Source organism: Paralichthys olivaceus, chromosome 15 (assembly GCF_024713975.1).
Source record: "Paralichthys olivaceus isolate ysfri-2021 chromosome 15, ASM2471397v2, whole genome shotgun sequence".
NCBI classification, from domain to species: domain Eukaryota; kingdom Metazoa; phylum Chordata; class Actinopteri; order Pleuronectiformes; family Paralichthyidae; genus Paralichthys; species Paralichthys olivaceus.
This window is the reverse complement of record NC_091107.1, coordinates 4626270-4642235: the sequence shown is the minus strand read 5'-3', so window position 1 is coordinate 4642235 and position 15966 is coordinate 4626270. Positions and strand designations below refer to the sequence as shown.

The window sequence follows — 15966 nt, the reverse complement described above, 5'->3', positions numbered from 1 at the left end:
TTTGTTAGGAGGAGTGGAAGTTTGTTCTGACTTTATTCAATCCAGAGGCCATGTTAGGACACTTCAGGCCACAGCCGTGCTCAAATGTTTCAACTCTTCCATCCAGACGAGGGTTTGACCTCCGCAGATCAGAGGAGGAAAAACTCTGAATGAGGAACAGCGATGGTGAAACGTAAAATCAGGGTTTTCTTTTCTTACAGCGACCATGAGGTGGAACTGTTACTGACAGAAAGTGTTTATGCTTCTTATTCGTTATAATCCATATTTACCAATGGTGGTCGAATCCTGACTGATAACACCAAATAAGGAAGTGGGCGTGGTTGTCTGTGCCACTGTTTCCAAAATAAAACAATGTGACGCACAGAGGCTTCAGCCACTTGCCTGTGTTTAATGAATAGCCACATTTCTGAGACACGTTTATACTTCATGTCTATTTTTCTGTTTTCAGTAATCGGATCTGAAGGGCCTCAAAAATAATATGATACTGTCGATCAAACTGAACAAGTAGGGTTCGAATCCTGCGTCATTAAACCAGCTGATACTTCTCACTACTTGGTGCTTTTTGTGTGAAGGAGTGAAAGAAAACAAATGACGGCAACGAGACGCAGGCGAGGCCGGAGGAAAAGTTTACTCCTGTTGCTATAGCGACAGTTGAGTCAGGACGTGAAGAAGAAAGTTATTTCCGACATTTAAATTTCAAATTTGATTATCTTACGGAACCTTTTGTCCTAACAACCAGCTCACACACACACTTTGATCTGGACTGGAAGAGTCGGAATCGATCCACCGAGCCTCAAACTCCACAACAAACTCAAAGTTTCTGCTCGGACGCATTGTGAAAGAGGAGATTTTAAATCATTTCAATTCTTTTTCGACAGACATTCTGCTCGTGAGCTAAATTATCTTGTGTCGGGTGTTTGTCGGTATATTTCACTGTCACATTTTTATTTGTGCGATGACGCTGTGCAGATCCTCTAAATCCCTCTACACTCAAAACATTAGCACAAAATGATCAAACAATGAAAGCAGACGCAAGTCTCACGATGATGGATGGCGGTCGAGCGTCCAACATTGAGGAAGGAACGGAAACCAACGGCAGTAAATAGTTGGCACAATGCACGTGTAGTCTGAAGCAAACCTGCAAGAACAGGATTTTCAGTTTCCAAACAGAAAGAGAAAGTTTGGATTCCTCTTGAGTCCTTTTCAATCATCTCACAGAAGCTTTTGCAACAAACACATCTGTGTGGGTGTAATTCACCTCACAGTTACTGAAATACTTCCAGTAAAACCAGTTTCTGAACGCACCACCACAACCACCGTCCAAACAACTGGTCCAAACAACTGGTCCAAACATTAAACAATGTTTTCTCCTGTTTCTCTCATTAATAAAACTCCTGGTTCATCCAGTGAACTGGGATTGAAGCCATGTGACCTTCCTTTATCTCTCCCATGTTTCCTGTCTCTCTCTCTCTCTCTCTCTGGTGTAATCTCCGTCCAAACGAGGGCAAATGCCAAAAAAACACATTCCTGTCCTGAACCAATTAATATCATTGAAAACATACAATCATAATAAACATATCTGCAAAACACCAAGTGTCCCTCTGATCACCGCGGAGGAAGAAAACTGTTAAGAATACCGTCTGGTTTTGCTTCAGTGACTTTAAATGAGGCTGAACACACACACACACATACACACACACACACACACACACACACACACACACACACACACACACACACACACTGTGTACTGTAAAAACAGTTTGATTAAATTAATATGATTGAGTTATGGGGCCATAAAACATAATTCAGTTCAGACTGTGCGTTACTATAGCGACGCTCAGTGAAAAAGACAGTGAAACAAACAGGATTAAAATAATGGTTAAAAAAAACCCTGAGCCTTTTTTTCTATCTGCAGACTCAACAAACAGAATCATTTCTGAATTTTGATTTAAAACAAAACAGAGAAAACGTTTGATTTGATGCTAAATTTAAATGTTAGACACAAATATAAATCAATAAAAACAGAAAAATGTCCAAAAAATCAACCAGATTTTGAATATATCAGTAAAATGTCGAGAAAATCCTGAGGACGTGACCTCGAACATGTGGGGGCGCTAGCGAGGTAGTCCAGATAATGTTTATGGGGGGGTAAACATATTTTGGGATCTAAGGGGTAAAAACATTAGATAATGTTTCTTCAGCCTCGATGTCTTTTCTGTATTTGTGACGTCACTTACCACGAGACACTTTATGACATTCGACGTTTTAGTTTCACCAGAGTCTGTTTCTGTGTGAGTGTGGAATAACGTCATCAACGACACCATGACACAGCAGATTTACATTTGTGTCTTTCTTTAAGGCTCATCTACGTCTAACATCGTCTGTGAATTCTTCTGAAAGCTTACGCATGCAGACAAACAGTGCAGTACCACTGGAAATCACGGGGGGGCAGCGTAGCCAATAGTTTGAGTCAAGATTTCCTGTCGCAATCAGTCTTAAATACTTCGCCGACCGATCAGAATGCATTAGCAGAATGCTAACATGATATGTTCTAAAGAAAAAACGAAGCGACGTTTGTATTTTTCACTTCAATCACACTAAACAATCCAAACTATATTTTCTTCTTTTGTAGAAACATGTAAATAATTATTTCAGCTGTTTAGCTCCATTCACTCCATTCTTCATTCAGGAATAACTCGCTACTGCCCTCTAGGAAAATTGCAACCATATTTAGTGCAGCGGCAACAACAGGAAGTGAACAGGCTCTGGCTTTAACGTGAATGTGCTGTGGATTAATTGTTTGAGATACCGAGCTAATTGAAAACACACAAACTAGCGAAGAGTCTAGTTTTCCTTCGCCGCTCCATAATGACACTGTTTGTAATAACACATGAGAAGCTGAATGAATGAACTGCTCCCGCCTGCAGACAGTCGAGTGGATCCGTCCAGACCGCGGCGGCCTCGCGTGCTCTTGTGCCACTCGTTGTTTTCATAAAGGGCAAAGCTCGGAGGCCCCCTGACAGTTACCGAGATGTAATTGGAAGCGTCTGGCGTTGCGTGTCAGCCCACGGCCTCAGTGCTTCTGTCTACACGTACAGAGAGATTCCGACCTGTACACAGACTTAAAGTCGAGTCACAGTATATCATGAACCGACGTCACGGGTTTGCTTTTACACTGATCTATTGGCTGCGAGAGACCGTGGGAGAAGGGAGTGGAAGCTTGTCTGAGCACGAGGTTTGTCCCCATTTGGTTGTGAGGTAGTGAAAGAAACGCAGAGAAAGAGGTGAAGCTCTGAGGATCGTGTCGCTACAGATTCAGTTTGTAAAGTTTTATTTCTCTGCAGCACACGCGTGTCGGATGATGGTTTAGGGAATAAATAAATAAATCCAGTTTTGCTAAAACTACCACTGATAGTTATATATGTGCTGGTTTAAATGTAGTACTTGCTACACGTGCGTATGAATACAAGGTATAAACTGTGAAATTAAACTTAACTGATTCTCGAAATAAACGACAAAACATGACACAGCTGATGGCAGGACGACATAGAGTCTGTGAAAACTGCAGCAATAACCAATGTTATATGATTAAATAAATATTAATAGTGAAATTAAACCTTATTTATATATAACTTTTCATAGGATGTGCGAGAGGTCAAGATTTTAGATTTAAAAGGTACTAACTCCTTGTTTCCCTTCTCTGCAGAATGGACTGGCCAGTTTAAGGAAGCGGGAACCGGTTTGTCGTGTGAGGAGTCGGACTGAAATCGTAACGTTTGATCCGAGGGGCCACGCCCGAAAAGCTGGTTCACATAGAGCGGAGGAACTTTTCTCCACTTTGTTGTTCGCGTGAGGTGGAAGTGAACCATCAGAATCCAACCTCCCTCTGGAAATCTCTTCCATTAAGACGTTAGTGTTGAAATTAGACTCCACCCACTTTCTTATACTCGCACACACATGGTCAAAGGCTTCGTGAAGTGGGCGTGATGGTCGGATTGTAAAGTTTTCGTAAAGTTTCTCATGTTGGAAACTTTTAGAGGTAAAAAGGCCAGAAACCCAAAACTTGAAGTAATATTAATGATATCAGTACGTAAACGAGGTATTTGAATAAAGTTTAACCATAAACAGACAAAACCAAAGCTGAATAAAATGATGACGATGGAAAAATATTTTTTGTTGCATTGAACCATCACTTTTAGTTGTTTTTTATTTTCGCTGCGATAAATAATAAATCAGAAATACTGACAAAGAAATCTAAAATAAAATTTACTAATGTTGCATTGATTAGACAAAAATGTTAAGAATTACATTCATCATCTGTTGGACATAAATAAGTTTCTTTATTTCTCAGAATATTAATTCGTCCTGGTTCTGAGCAGCTGCAGCATCATCGAACGCCTTCAGCTGCAGTAAATGCATTTCTTGATTCGCAGAGCTTTACACTTCAGCAACAAAATCCCAAACATCAGTGGGGACGGCACCAGCGTGAGATCGCTGATAGGGAAGCAGGACTAAACAACATGTGACACGAGCAGAATGGACCATAAATCCCGTCCAGGGCTCAGCGAGAATGAGCAACAATGAGTGGCTGGAGCGAGCGGCCAGATGTGGAGCGGTGCTGCTGAGGAGGGAGACAGATTTATGGCCTCTTCTTTAATGAGGTAACATCCTTTTCACTCATAAGACTTTTAAGAACGTTTTTTTTTCCTCCCACATGCAAGAAAAAGCAATTTCTCGGGAAGTGAGGCGAGGATGTAAAAGGGAAGGAGGAGGGGCGGAGGGGGGTAAAAAACGTAAACGTGAGATTCAACTTCTTTTGCTTCTTACGTCAGTGAAGCAGAAGAGGGAGGATGAAAACACTGATAATAATTTAACAGCAACGTAAACTGTTTTACTAAAGTCTTATTGTCTTCAAGTACGTGGATGTAATGATTTGTCGTTTTGATGTTTGCAGGTGGTGGAAACAAAACTGCAGAGAACACGAGTCGTTTTCTTTACAAACTTTGTAAAATGCTAAATAATCTGAGTTCGTAAATTTCAAACATGAACGTTATTTGAATGTTCACGCACGGCAGGAGACATGTTAGATCTTTAGCCCCACGTTCACAGAGACAACCACACGTAAGCAGTTGTGCACATACTTTCTTGATGTATTCCACTAGAGGGCGCACCACAAAACGTCCAGATTTGATTCTGTAACTAAGAAACAACAGTGGAGGACGTTAGCCAATTAGATCACAGCAGAAAAAGCGCCTATTGTAGAAGGTACGTGAGGCCGTTAAATCAACAATGGCAATGGGGAGTATCAGCCTCTACACTGCCCCTACTGTTTATGTGGGTACTGCAGCTTGTGTATGCATACTGAAAATCTGAGGATGTGAATGTGAGTTGACGAGTTTGCAGGTATGAGCAATATTTTTACATTTAGGGTATTGTCAGTGTATCAGATGCACAAATAATGTTGTAGCCGACATGACGTGTGATGCATTTAGTGAAAGGATAATTATTTTAGTGGTCGTGTTAACGGATTAGATGTGTCTCACATATAAACTAAAGTGTGTTGTTTGAAATGTTCTAGAACTTCACTATAAATTGTTGCTTCTCTCTCTGCACCTGCAAATCTGACCGACCGCCAGCGTCCCTGGCTGCAAACTGTTGTTTGGTTTCCAGCGATGAAAGAAAGAAAAAACACAATATAACTGTCTCCGCAGCTTTTCTGCTAACGTGCTAAATACTCATGTATCCTGCTCGATCGTCCCAGTGGAGAAAATCTGAGCCAAACTGTGACGATCTTCCTTTTTTAAAAATCCTGTCAAATAAAATACTTTTTCAATTCCAGAATTCCAGCTTCTTTTTGAAGGAGTGAATCCAGAGCTCTAGAGTTTAAGATGGATTTCTGTGTTATTTTCTGTTATTGACTTTTCAATCACTTCACATACGCTCTGGACATTGGGGGGGGGGGGGGGGGGGGGGGGGGGCTGACCCTCTTGGGCCCCTGGGCCTGTGGCTGGTAGACAACATTTCAATGATGATGGTGAACATTAATATCTCACAATGTAAGAAGGCGTGTTTATAGTGAAAATGAATCAACAAAACACTGAGTTGTTAAAATGAGTTTTTGTGAACGACGGTAACATCCAGCTGTTTTCCCACCAGCTGTGACATCAAACAAACAAATCCCCGTCCTCGGTGTCGCCTCGTATCAAACCAACCTCCGCCATTAAAAGAAAAATCAAGAGCGGTGACTGGGGCCGGAGCCTGCGTCGCATAACACTGAAGCTTGTTTTTGCCGTGGCGGTGGGCGGCCATTTATGAGCTGCTAACATGAATGAAACAAGGTTTTAAAACAGAGTAGGTAACAGAGGATTTGTGTGGCTGCACTCGAGGCCTCGGCCTCAAACACTGGTGCAGATTGTACTCGGGCCCTGAATGGCGGAGTCATCACCCTCTAACTCCTCTGCTCATTATACAGCCTCTCCACTTTCACTCGGCGGTGTTTGAGCGGCGCTGAAGGACCCGACGAGAATGAGAAAACACGCCACAGATTTCATGAATGGGCACCGGACCCCTCTCCAAATAAATCTGACAGAAAAAACAAGGTGGGCACAAACCGACCGATCACCGAACGGTGACTGAGAGCGACAACAGTCGAAATTGAATTTCCGTGGAAGTGATGTAATCTGGCGGCCCAGGTCAGGTTGAGATGTTATTATCTTAATTTGAGGTTCATTAATCGCCGGTGCAGCGGGCTGATGACAAGGTTTCCACCTTGTCCCAGCTGCTCGGAGCTGCCAGCTGATTTAGGACGGCTCCCTGCCTCGGTATGTAAACCATTTGCAGCAGGAATGTATAAGCAAGCTGTAAAAATAGGATTTGGTCTGAGACATACAAGACAGATCACGCCGTAAAACAACGCACCCCATCTCCACCACAGCCCGGCGGGGGCGGCACGAATTGTTGCAGGGAGTTGAGGAGGTGTGTGTGCGGGGGTGTGTGTGTGTAGATTGTTGGTTGGTTCTCACAAGCGTGGAGAGGGAAGCCCACAGCTTCAGAGTTTGGACCCTGGCGACAGGCCGTGGATTTGAGGAGGAGGTGTGTGTGTGTTTAAGCCTGAGAAAGGATTACAGGCTGCAGAACGTTGTAATCCTCCTCACAAATAAACAATATTTAACGTTCAACTCTCACGAGGGGGTCGACGGGAGGCGGCTCTCTCACAGGCAGGCAGGCAAACGTACACTCGCATTAGCATGTGCACACACACACACACGCACATATCTCAGACACCAGCGAACAGGTCCCTGCACTAAATCTGAGCCAGTGAAAAAACACTGACACCAAATCATCACACAGAGATGATGCACAGAAACCTGTGTGACAGCGTGAGGAGAGTTATCGACAGCGTGATGTGAGGTGGCAGCGCCGCTCGCAAAACCAACGCTCGGCGGTGAGGAGAGCAGGGACATTTCCCAGAGGCCTCAGGGCCGCGAACATGCCAACTCAACCAGCAAAAAGGACGACTGTCCTAGTGAGAGGAAAAAGAAACGTGGAGCAGGTGATGGCTCTGACTAAAGCTGCAAAATAAATCATATCATGGAAACTCATCATTCAGATTGTTGGTCAGTCCCAAATTTCTGTGTTTTGTGATCCGGATAATTTCCCCCCAGATTATTTTAGGAGCCTAGTTTCCATCAACATGTAGGATGAGCCTATAAAAGAAGCGGTCTGGTGGTTTGAGGGAAAGATGGCGGTCTGGGACGGAGTCAAATTCCTGACCTGAACTATTTACTGTTTCCTGAGATCAGAGTTTATTACATTTAAGAGCAGGAAAAATCAAAGATGGGACCATTAATACATCCATCATTAAGAAAAGCACCAACTGCTTCTGAAAATCCAGTTAACTGATTACTGGTTTCAAAAAGATTCAGGAAATAAATCAAAATGACTGAAGAGAAATCCACGAGCCGACATCGAGCACAGGTCCCAGTTATGTCTGCACAGCCATGTTTAAGAAACAATGACTTAACCTTAATCCTAAAGCAAACAACCCCATGCAAGCATCAGGCCTCTGTGACATTTAAGGAGTGGTGAACAGTTGTCCTCAACAGGTTGACTGATTAAACGTCAAAACAGAATTTGAAACAAACTTGAAGACTCTGGTCGGAGCAGACTGAGGTGGAGGCGGTGGAGGAGTCGCAGACGACGTGAAGCGACCCGAGCGTCTCCTGCGGTTCAGGCCGCACGCTGACAAAAGATTCACTCACACCACTTCTGCGCTTTCTGCAGGTTTGAGTCTTTGACGTGAAGTGACGCAGGTTTTTGTGAAGTTGTGTATTTTATACCTCATGAACATTTTAATTAATTTTTTCTAAAGTTTTTAATTGTGATTTATTCAATTTTATCTCTGCATCATGGTGTAAATATGGTTTCAAAGCTGCTTCACTGCAGATACAGATCTTTATATTTATAAATATTTACTTTATGGCAGAATTTTCCTCATAGTCTTAAATACAAAATATATATTAACTTTACCACAGTATATAGATATATATATAGTATATATATATATATAGTTCCACATCTAAAGTAGAAGGTCACTCAAATATCACATAAACATCAGAGATAATTAAGTTTCCAGTTTTGAATAAAAGTGAAAACACAGTTTAGTTTTACTTAAAAAATGTATAAGAACTTATTTTATTTCAACTTTAAAAAACCCAACATGTAAATTTCAAGATATGTAAGAAGGTACGAGACCTCTGTGTCGTCAGTGGAAAGCAAAACAACACAGGAAGTCTGAAGAGTAAAAAAAAAAAAAAAAAAAAAAAGTGTTTCATTAAAACCTGTGATGACATTTATAGTTATTCAGTTGGTTTACGTTGGAGGAACTTGTAGGTTTTGCTGAACTGTGTCTTGATGAGTTGGCAAAACACAAATAAACATGTGCAGTCATTTATTTTGAAGTCTGCTGGAATTGTGATCGCAAAAATCATATAAAGAAATTAAAACAATATTAATAATAATATGGGAGGAATGTATTGTTTTGCTCAGCAGCGACGGTGGAGGAGAAGCTGCCTCGAGCGAGACGTGGTTAGAATAAAAGGAGAAAGTTACACGAGACAAACCGACAGGGGCAAAGTTGAGTTTAGATTTTCAAGTGTGCCAGGCACTCGCACGTTTGAGGTTCATTCATGTCACGACATGAGCATTCATCACATGTCCGAGTTTCGTGCCCTCAGCCAGACCATGTTTTACCCAAGACGTGGGTCCAAGGAGGTGGTTTCTCTTCCCTGAAAACAGCTGCACACGATGTTTTCTTTTCTTTTCCAGGACAAAACAACATAATGTAGAATATAGAATTAGTGCAGTGACGTCTTACTGATGTTGTTTGATTCTTTATTTTCATTCGCTCCCTCGGGACGATGAAAGCGGCCAGAACCTCTTCACTCGTCTCGTCGTGACTCAACATTTAGTTTTGTGGTGGAAAGTGTCGCCCGCTGCTCGTTCATTCAAAACACACGTCACCGACTGGACGAACGAATGAGCGGAGACGTGGCTCAGGTGGTGGAGCCGGTTGGCTGATTCCCAGGTCGTGTCATTAAGAGCACCAGGCAAAAAAAAAAAAAGTCAAGACTCAACTGAACAAATAATCGACCTGTTCAACGCCGCGTTGGTGCTTATGATAATAATGTTTCTAGAAGTCTGGAGAAATTCAAGTGTAAAACTTTATAAGAAATGTTCTGGAAACGCAAGAGACAGAAAAAAAAATGATTGCAACTCGATGGCCGACCAACCACACGAGAGCAAGAGAGCAGGAACTCTGTCGTCACAGTTCACAAACCTGACATTATCTTGGTTCTGGCTCACGTCACCTTCAACGTGAGATATTTCAGTTTGATATTATGTTATTTCTCCGATCTTCACCTACGACTTCTTAGTGAGGCCTCGTTCAAACTCACTCTTCTTCTGCTTCAGGTAATAAAAGCTGGAATCAGTTACTTGTTGTTGTTTTTTTATCCTATTTACCTTTAATATTTTCTGTAACTTTTGGAATTTGCTAAAGAGTCGTGATGACAGACGACACGTTTCCATTTATACCTCGTCAAAATGTATTTATGCTAAAAATAAAGTCATTCTTCTATGTTATGCTGATTGTTTGTTATGTATAATATAATATAATATATGTCTAATGAATCTAATGAGTGTGTCTATCTGGTAAATTAATAAATGTTATAGTTTATTCATCCACTTAATCTAAATTAGTTGTTTCATATGTATGTAAAGGAAAAGACAAGGTGTTTAGGGGAATTAATTTAAAAGTGTAATATTTAAATATGCTACGGATGCACATCTAATTAAATATGTGCTGATTTATACTTTCCCACAACATAAATCTGAAAATTGGATGAAGCTTGATTCAAAATTCTTGTTTCATTTTATTTGGATATCAGAGCCAAAGGTTTTCACAGAGCGGATTTTGGATTTTTATTGCTCTATAAATCAGATAATTCTGTCAACAGCCATGAAAAATATCAATTCTACTATGTTTTTAGGATTAAAATGTTTAATAAATCAGCTTGTGGACGAGGTTTAAATATAACTCCTGTGTAAAAACCTTAAGAGGAGTGGAAGTGGAGCGTTTGGTGAACGGAAGTGTAAGTGAAGTGGACGTTTTTGGCTCCGAGTGTGAGAAAAAAAGGCCTCTAGATATTTATATTATCATCTAATGTCACAAATAGACAAAGCGTCGTAGCATAAACACTTTCTCCTTCCCCCAGTGGGTGAGAAAAGACCTTCTGGAAGCAGCATCACAAAGTTAAAGGTCAAAAAGAAAATATGCATATAACATATAAAGGTTTTATGTGTCGTACCGATTGGATTTTGGGATGTATACATCTTTCACTGACCATCAGTGATTGATTCTTGGTCCTCGCTCTCGTTGGACAAAATGGCAGCATCAACAAAACGCTCACTCACCTGCGAGTCAGATGTCGGACGCCATAACGTGACCAACATTTTTAAAAAAGCTGCTCGGTCGTAATGAGCTGCTCCCTCACTTCCCAGCATCGCTCATAATTGTGTCTCCGTTATTTAGACTGAGAATAACCGCCGGTGTAATTCGTTCAGCTCGGCGGCCGGCAGCACAAATGCTTCTCATGCAAATGAGGTAAAAGTGTACACCAAATTACAGCTTGTCATTCTGCATAACACGACAGCGAGCCGGACGAACCCCAGGAGCCGGCGTCCAGACGCAGCAGCACGAGTGGACTAAGGAAAGAGCTGAATGAAAATCTCCACGAGGCAACGATGATTTCTTACTCTCCGCGGCCGTCGTTTGATCGGATTAAAGTACAAATGTGTTTTGCAGAGAATAAATCAAAAATGCTGTTATCGCTGCTGGAAACTGGCAGCGAAGAAGATTTGGGGAGGTGGACTCACCTCACAGGAAGGTTTGTACATTTAAAAGCCCGGTTCATACTTTATCACACGCTGCTCTCGTTTTATTTTGTTGTGTATGGATGTGTACATGCAGTCTAATGCCTGGCAGAGGTCATGTGTTAGAAGCCCTGCCATAAAAAAAGCCCAAGGGGCAAAAGGGGGGAGAGAGAAGAAAGCCGGCGGAGGAGGAGGAGTGAGGCTGAGGAGGGGGAGGGCGGCAGCAGAGGAGGCGTCTGTTTTTCCTCAGGAGCGAGGCTGCAGAGCGAAGTCGACATGGAAAAGCCGGGAAATGGGAAAATGGTGCAGGGAGCGTCGGGATATCGCCTCAAACCCAAAACGCTGCTCTGAGTTTCACTGGACTGAGCCGAGGTGAAGTTCTGCTGTTGTGAATCCGTCGTGTTCAGGTCGACTCGCTCGGCACCGCAACAAAAACCGAGCTTCGACTTTCACTACTTTTCCACATGGAGGGTCAACGGTCGACTCTCTCTATCTTTTCTTTCTCTCTTTCATGAACTACACACCTGAGAAAAAATAAACACATAAAGAACGGAAATGAGCCTGTTCCCGTGTCTCTGACACGTTCATGCATCATATTCAAGGTTCTAAACAAAATCACTTCTCTCTTTGACTTGAAACTTCGCTGCAACTGATGCGTGATGACGTCAAATTAACTTTTATAAACTTCAACTTCTCTACTTTACTGTCTGATGAAAGATAAATAAAGTCCAGTGTTACTGTTTATGTCAGAGTCGTGCCAGGTATTGAAAGATCATCCCGGGGAATGTCGGAAACATGGACAGTCGTAAACAGAGCCACGTGAACACGCCTGACAATTTGTTAAGTGAAAGTTTACATGTTGCTCTTTTTGATGGCGCCAAAGAAATGAACTTCAGTTTTTAGTCTAAAGCTCTGTTTCCTTAAATCATGGAGGTCATGTTTGGGTTGATTTGTTTGTTGGTTGATTTGTTTATCAGGAGGTTTACGCAAAAACGACTCTACGGATTTCCACGCAACTTTGTTGAAGGATGGAACATGAGTCAAGAAAGAACTTAATAACTTTTGGTTTCATAGAGCAAAATTACAAATATCTACATTTCATGCTGCGGTGAAGAATCATGATTTGGTGACATTAAGCGTTTTTTTCCAGCCTGAATACAACACGGAGACTTTTCCCTCGTCAGAGTTTGACCTGGGTGTGATGTCAGCACTGTGTCGGGGTCTGTCGGGGGAACCAGGGGGTCCACTGGCACCAGGAGGGCTTAGCCCAGATTGACCTCCAGTCTCTCATCTCTCTTTTCCCACAGGAGGACTGACCTGGTGCAGCCACAAAGTGCTCACGCTCAGATTTATGTCCCAGTCACAGAGCTGCAGCTCACTATCCTGCACTCTGCTGCATCTGACACGTGAACTAGTTTTCATTGTCTTAACATTTTTTGTTTTTGTTGACAAATATTAAAGTTATCAACAGTGGTCGTTTAGAAAATAGACAGAAGGTGTGTGAGCAAACTAAACAAACAACGACTGTATACATTCAAACACCCCCCCCCATAAATATCATGAAAACATATTTTAAACTTTCTGAAACTTTCTTAAAATATCACACATTGCTTGAGGATGTCGCAGACGCAGCAAAAGTTCATGTTCCTGGACATTGTCTCAACATTACGTCTGTAAGTTGTGATACGAACAGTTTCGTGAGAGTGCGGTGATAAAGTGAGAGTCGTGGAGAAAAGTTAGACGAGCGAAGAATGATCCTCGTGTCCTCTCACCTGAGGAACCTCAGAGACATGACGCAGACAAACAGATTCACTGACACGTTCATGTTCAGTCAATGAGAGAAACATAAATACAACACCAGCTTTATAAACTAAATTAAACACAGGTCACATTCCAGGGAGCTACACACACACACACACACACACACGCACACACACACACACACGCACACACACACACACACACACACACACACGCACACACACACAGCAGGTAAAGTCTCAAGTGCTGACATTACTCAGTTTTTTTCTGCAGGACAAATTTTGAAGAAATCCAGAAATCAGACTCAGTTTGACTGTTACTTGTCTCGATAAACGTAATAATCATGTGCAGCGGACTGTTACATTATATTATATACATGAATACTATATTCTACACTGTGTAAGACGAACAACTTCACTTCAGCATTTAATTAGCCCTGACTTCCCTGGCACGGGGACTGCTGACTTTTATTGTGTTTGACTTGTTTTTAACTTATTTATAACCTTAACTTATTTATTTATTTTCCAAACTCCCACCTTATTTTCCATTAATTTTCTAATACCGTTTTTATGTTGTTCATATGTCGTCATGTCTTTTACATAATGTAATTTAAATTGAGCTGCATTTCATGAAAGGTGCTTAACAAATAAAGTTAAATATTATTAGTAGTATTATTAGTAGTATCAGTGGAATTCAGTGAGTACTTCAACTCTCAATTGTGAGTTACTTGGATTAACAATAACTTGGTCTGTAGTCGTGACCATCAATGCAAAGGTTTTGTAAATGACGAGTCATAAAGTGGATCTACTTCAAAATACCTAAAAGCAGCCCCACTTTATTTCTCCTCAAAACTTTTAAACTTTTAACATCTGATCCATGAAAACGTGAGATAATGTCCGGATTTTCACAAACGTCTCCGCTCAGCCTCTGTGACACGACGGAGCCGCACATAACTCACTGATAACTCACAGTCGGGGTCTCGTGACAGAGCCTAAAGGTGTGAACAAGAACAAATATCAGGGAAAGTCCAGTCGCTGCCGCCTCGCCCCACGATGGCATCCCACGCTGATACCGTAAAGGTCATTCCACCAGCCACCAACAGGATACGGTTATGATAAGCATCCAATCAGAGGCCGCGCTGCCGTGATAAGCATCCAATCGGAGCCTGAGAGCTTGTCGCTGCATTCCACCGGCTGATCTGACACTATCATGAGGCCTGATGTCAGACGCTGAGCTGTGAGGCTATTTTAGGGTCTTTGCAGATAGGAAAGAGTTTCTGCACAGCTCAGGCAAACGGAGAGAAATCTGAGAGCGACGCTGGAAACAAAGATGTGTTGCTTCTACTTCCTCTGATCAGAACTGACCTGGTTATTATAAACTTATTATAAAGTATTTAAATTCAACAAGTGGAGGATTAATAGAAAGAACCTTCTCATCAGTCAATACTTGCCCCTCGAGAGAATGAGCCAGATTCAGATTATCTAGACGAATGATCCTGAAGTGTGACGGGATCACAAACAGAATCTTAATGTTTGATATTAAAATATCAAATGAAGCACAAACTTGAGGAACCACAGTATCGGTGCAAGATGCCAGCGTTTGTATTATTGTATTGTATTTGTATATGTACTATACCTCTATATCAATATATATACTAACTCTGTATTAGCCTGGGCGCCATCTTCGATCAGCTGGTAGTGGTCCTCAGGTAGTTCCTATAGCCAGGGCCGTTGCAACAGGGTGGGTAAAGGAGGCAATTGCCTGGGGCCCTTATATGCAAAGGGGGCCCTCGAGAACAGCTGTTATGACAGTTTTGTGAGAACCCTCCTTAATTTAATAATCGGCTACAGTTCCGAAAGTCCCCTAACGAAGCCCCATGCCAATTTCATTCTGCAAAAAGAAGCTTCTCATTCTTCTTCTTCTTATTAAATGAGTTACTTCAGTATATACATGGCCCAAATTATGTGGACACCCGGCCACTGTGTCCGCTCTAATCTGTCACAGCCTCCGTTCTTTTGAGAAATCGCTCTCCACATGAATTTGGAACCTCTCTACAGGGATGTGCTCCCATCCAGCCCCAAGAGCATGCTGGGTAATAATACCTCACTTGCGGTTGGAGCTCCAGTTCATCCGAAAGGTGTCGGAGGAGATTGAAGTCAGGATCCTGGGATGCACAGTTAAGTTCTTCCAAACCAAACTGGGAAAACCATTTCTCTGTGATGTGGAAAAGGGAAGCAGTCTTTCCCACACTGTTGCCGCAGAGTTGGAGGGAAACGATCGCACTTGTCCAACATATCATTGTATCTGTTTGGCTTTTAAACGTTCCCTCGTTCTCCACCAGGAAAAACAACGCAGACCCAGAAGAAGGTTTGTAGAGTGTAGAAACCTTGATGTGGACAAAACGATGTTGCCAACATCTAATAATACGTTTGTAGAGGATTTGTTCTTCCAAATAAAACTGATGAAAAACAATGAATAACCTCCGCTAAGGATTAGGACTGTTGACAATTGTTGCTGTAAGTAGAACCAGGTTTTAACCGACATGTTTGTCGGCAGGAGATTGATGCAGGACTTTGGAAACAGAACCTGCAGATCCTCCAGATTTATCTATTTCTTTTTAGTGTGTAGTAAAAATACAGCCTTAAGCCTGACTTTAAATCCTAGAGTACGTCTCGAACTCGCCGTCGCTCCACACACAGCAGGTAACATCTGTCAGAGGACGAACAGGTCTACAGTCGAGAGCTCAGACACTTTTCGCCTGGGTGGCCC

At 42.1% G+C, this 15966-nt stretch overlaps 2 long non-coding RNA genes across 2 annotated transcripts in view; one reads left to right on the top strand and one right to left on the bottom strand.

Moving 5' to 3' along the window:
- The window catches only part of LOC138413834 (uncharacterized), a 28373-nt gene that overhangs the window by 9606 nt on the left and 2801 nt on the right, over positions 1 to 15966 (bottom strand). The gene's annotated exons all lie outside the window — the stretch shown is intronic.
- On the top strand, positions 3469 to 5807 carry LOC138404867 (uncharacterized). The gene is made up of 3 exons (XR_011238628.1): positions 3469 to 3912; positions 4437 to 4664; positions 4958 to 5807. It is a non-coding gene; the product is annotated as an uncharacterized lncRNA (long non-coding RNA).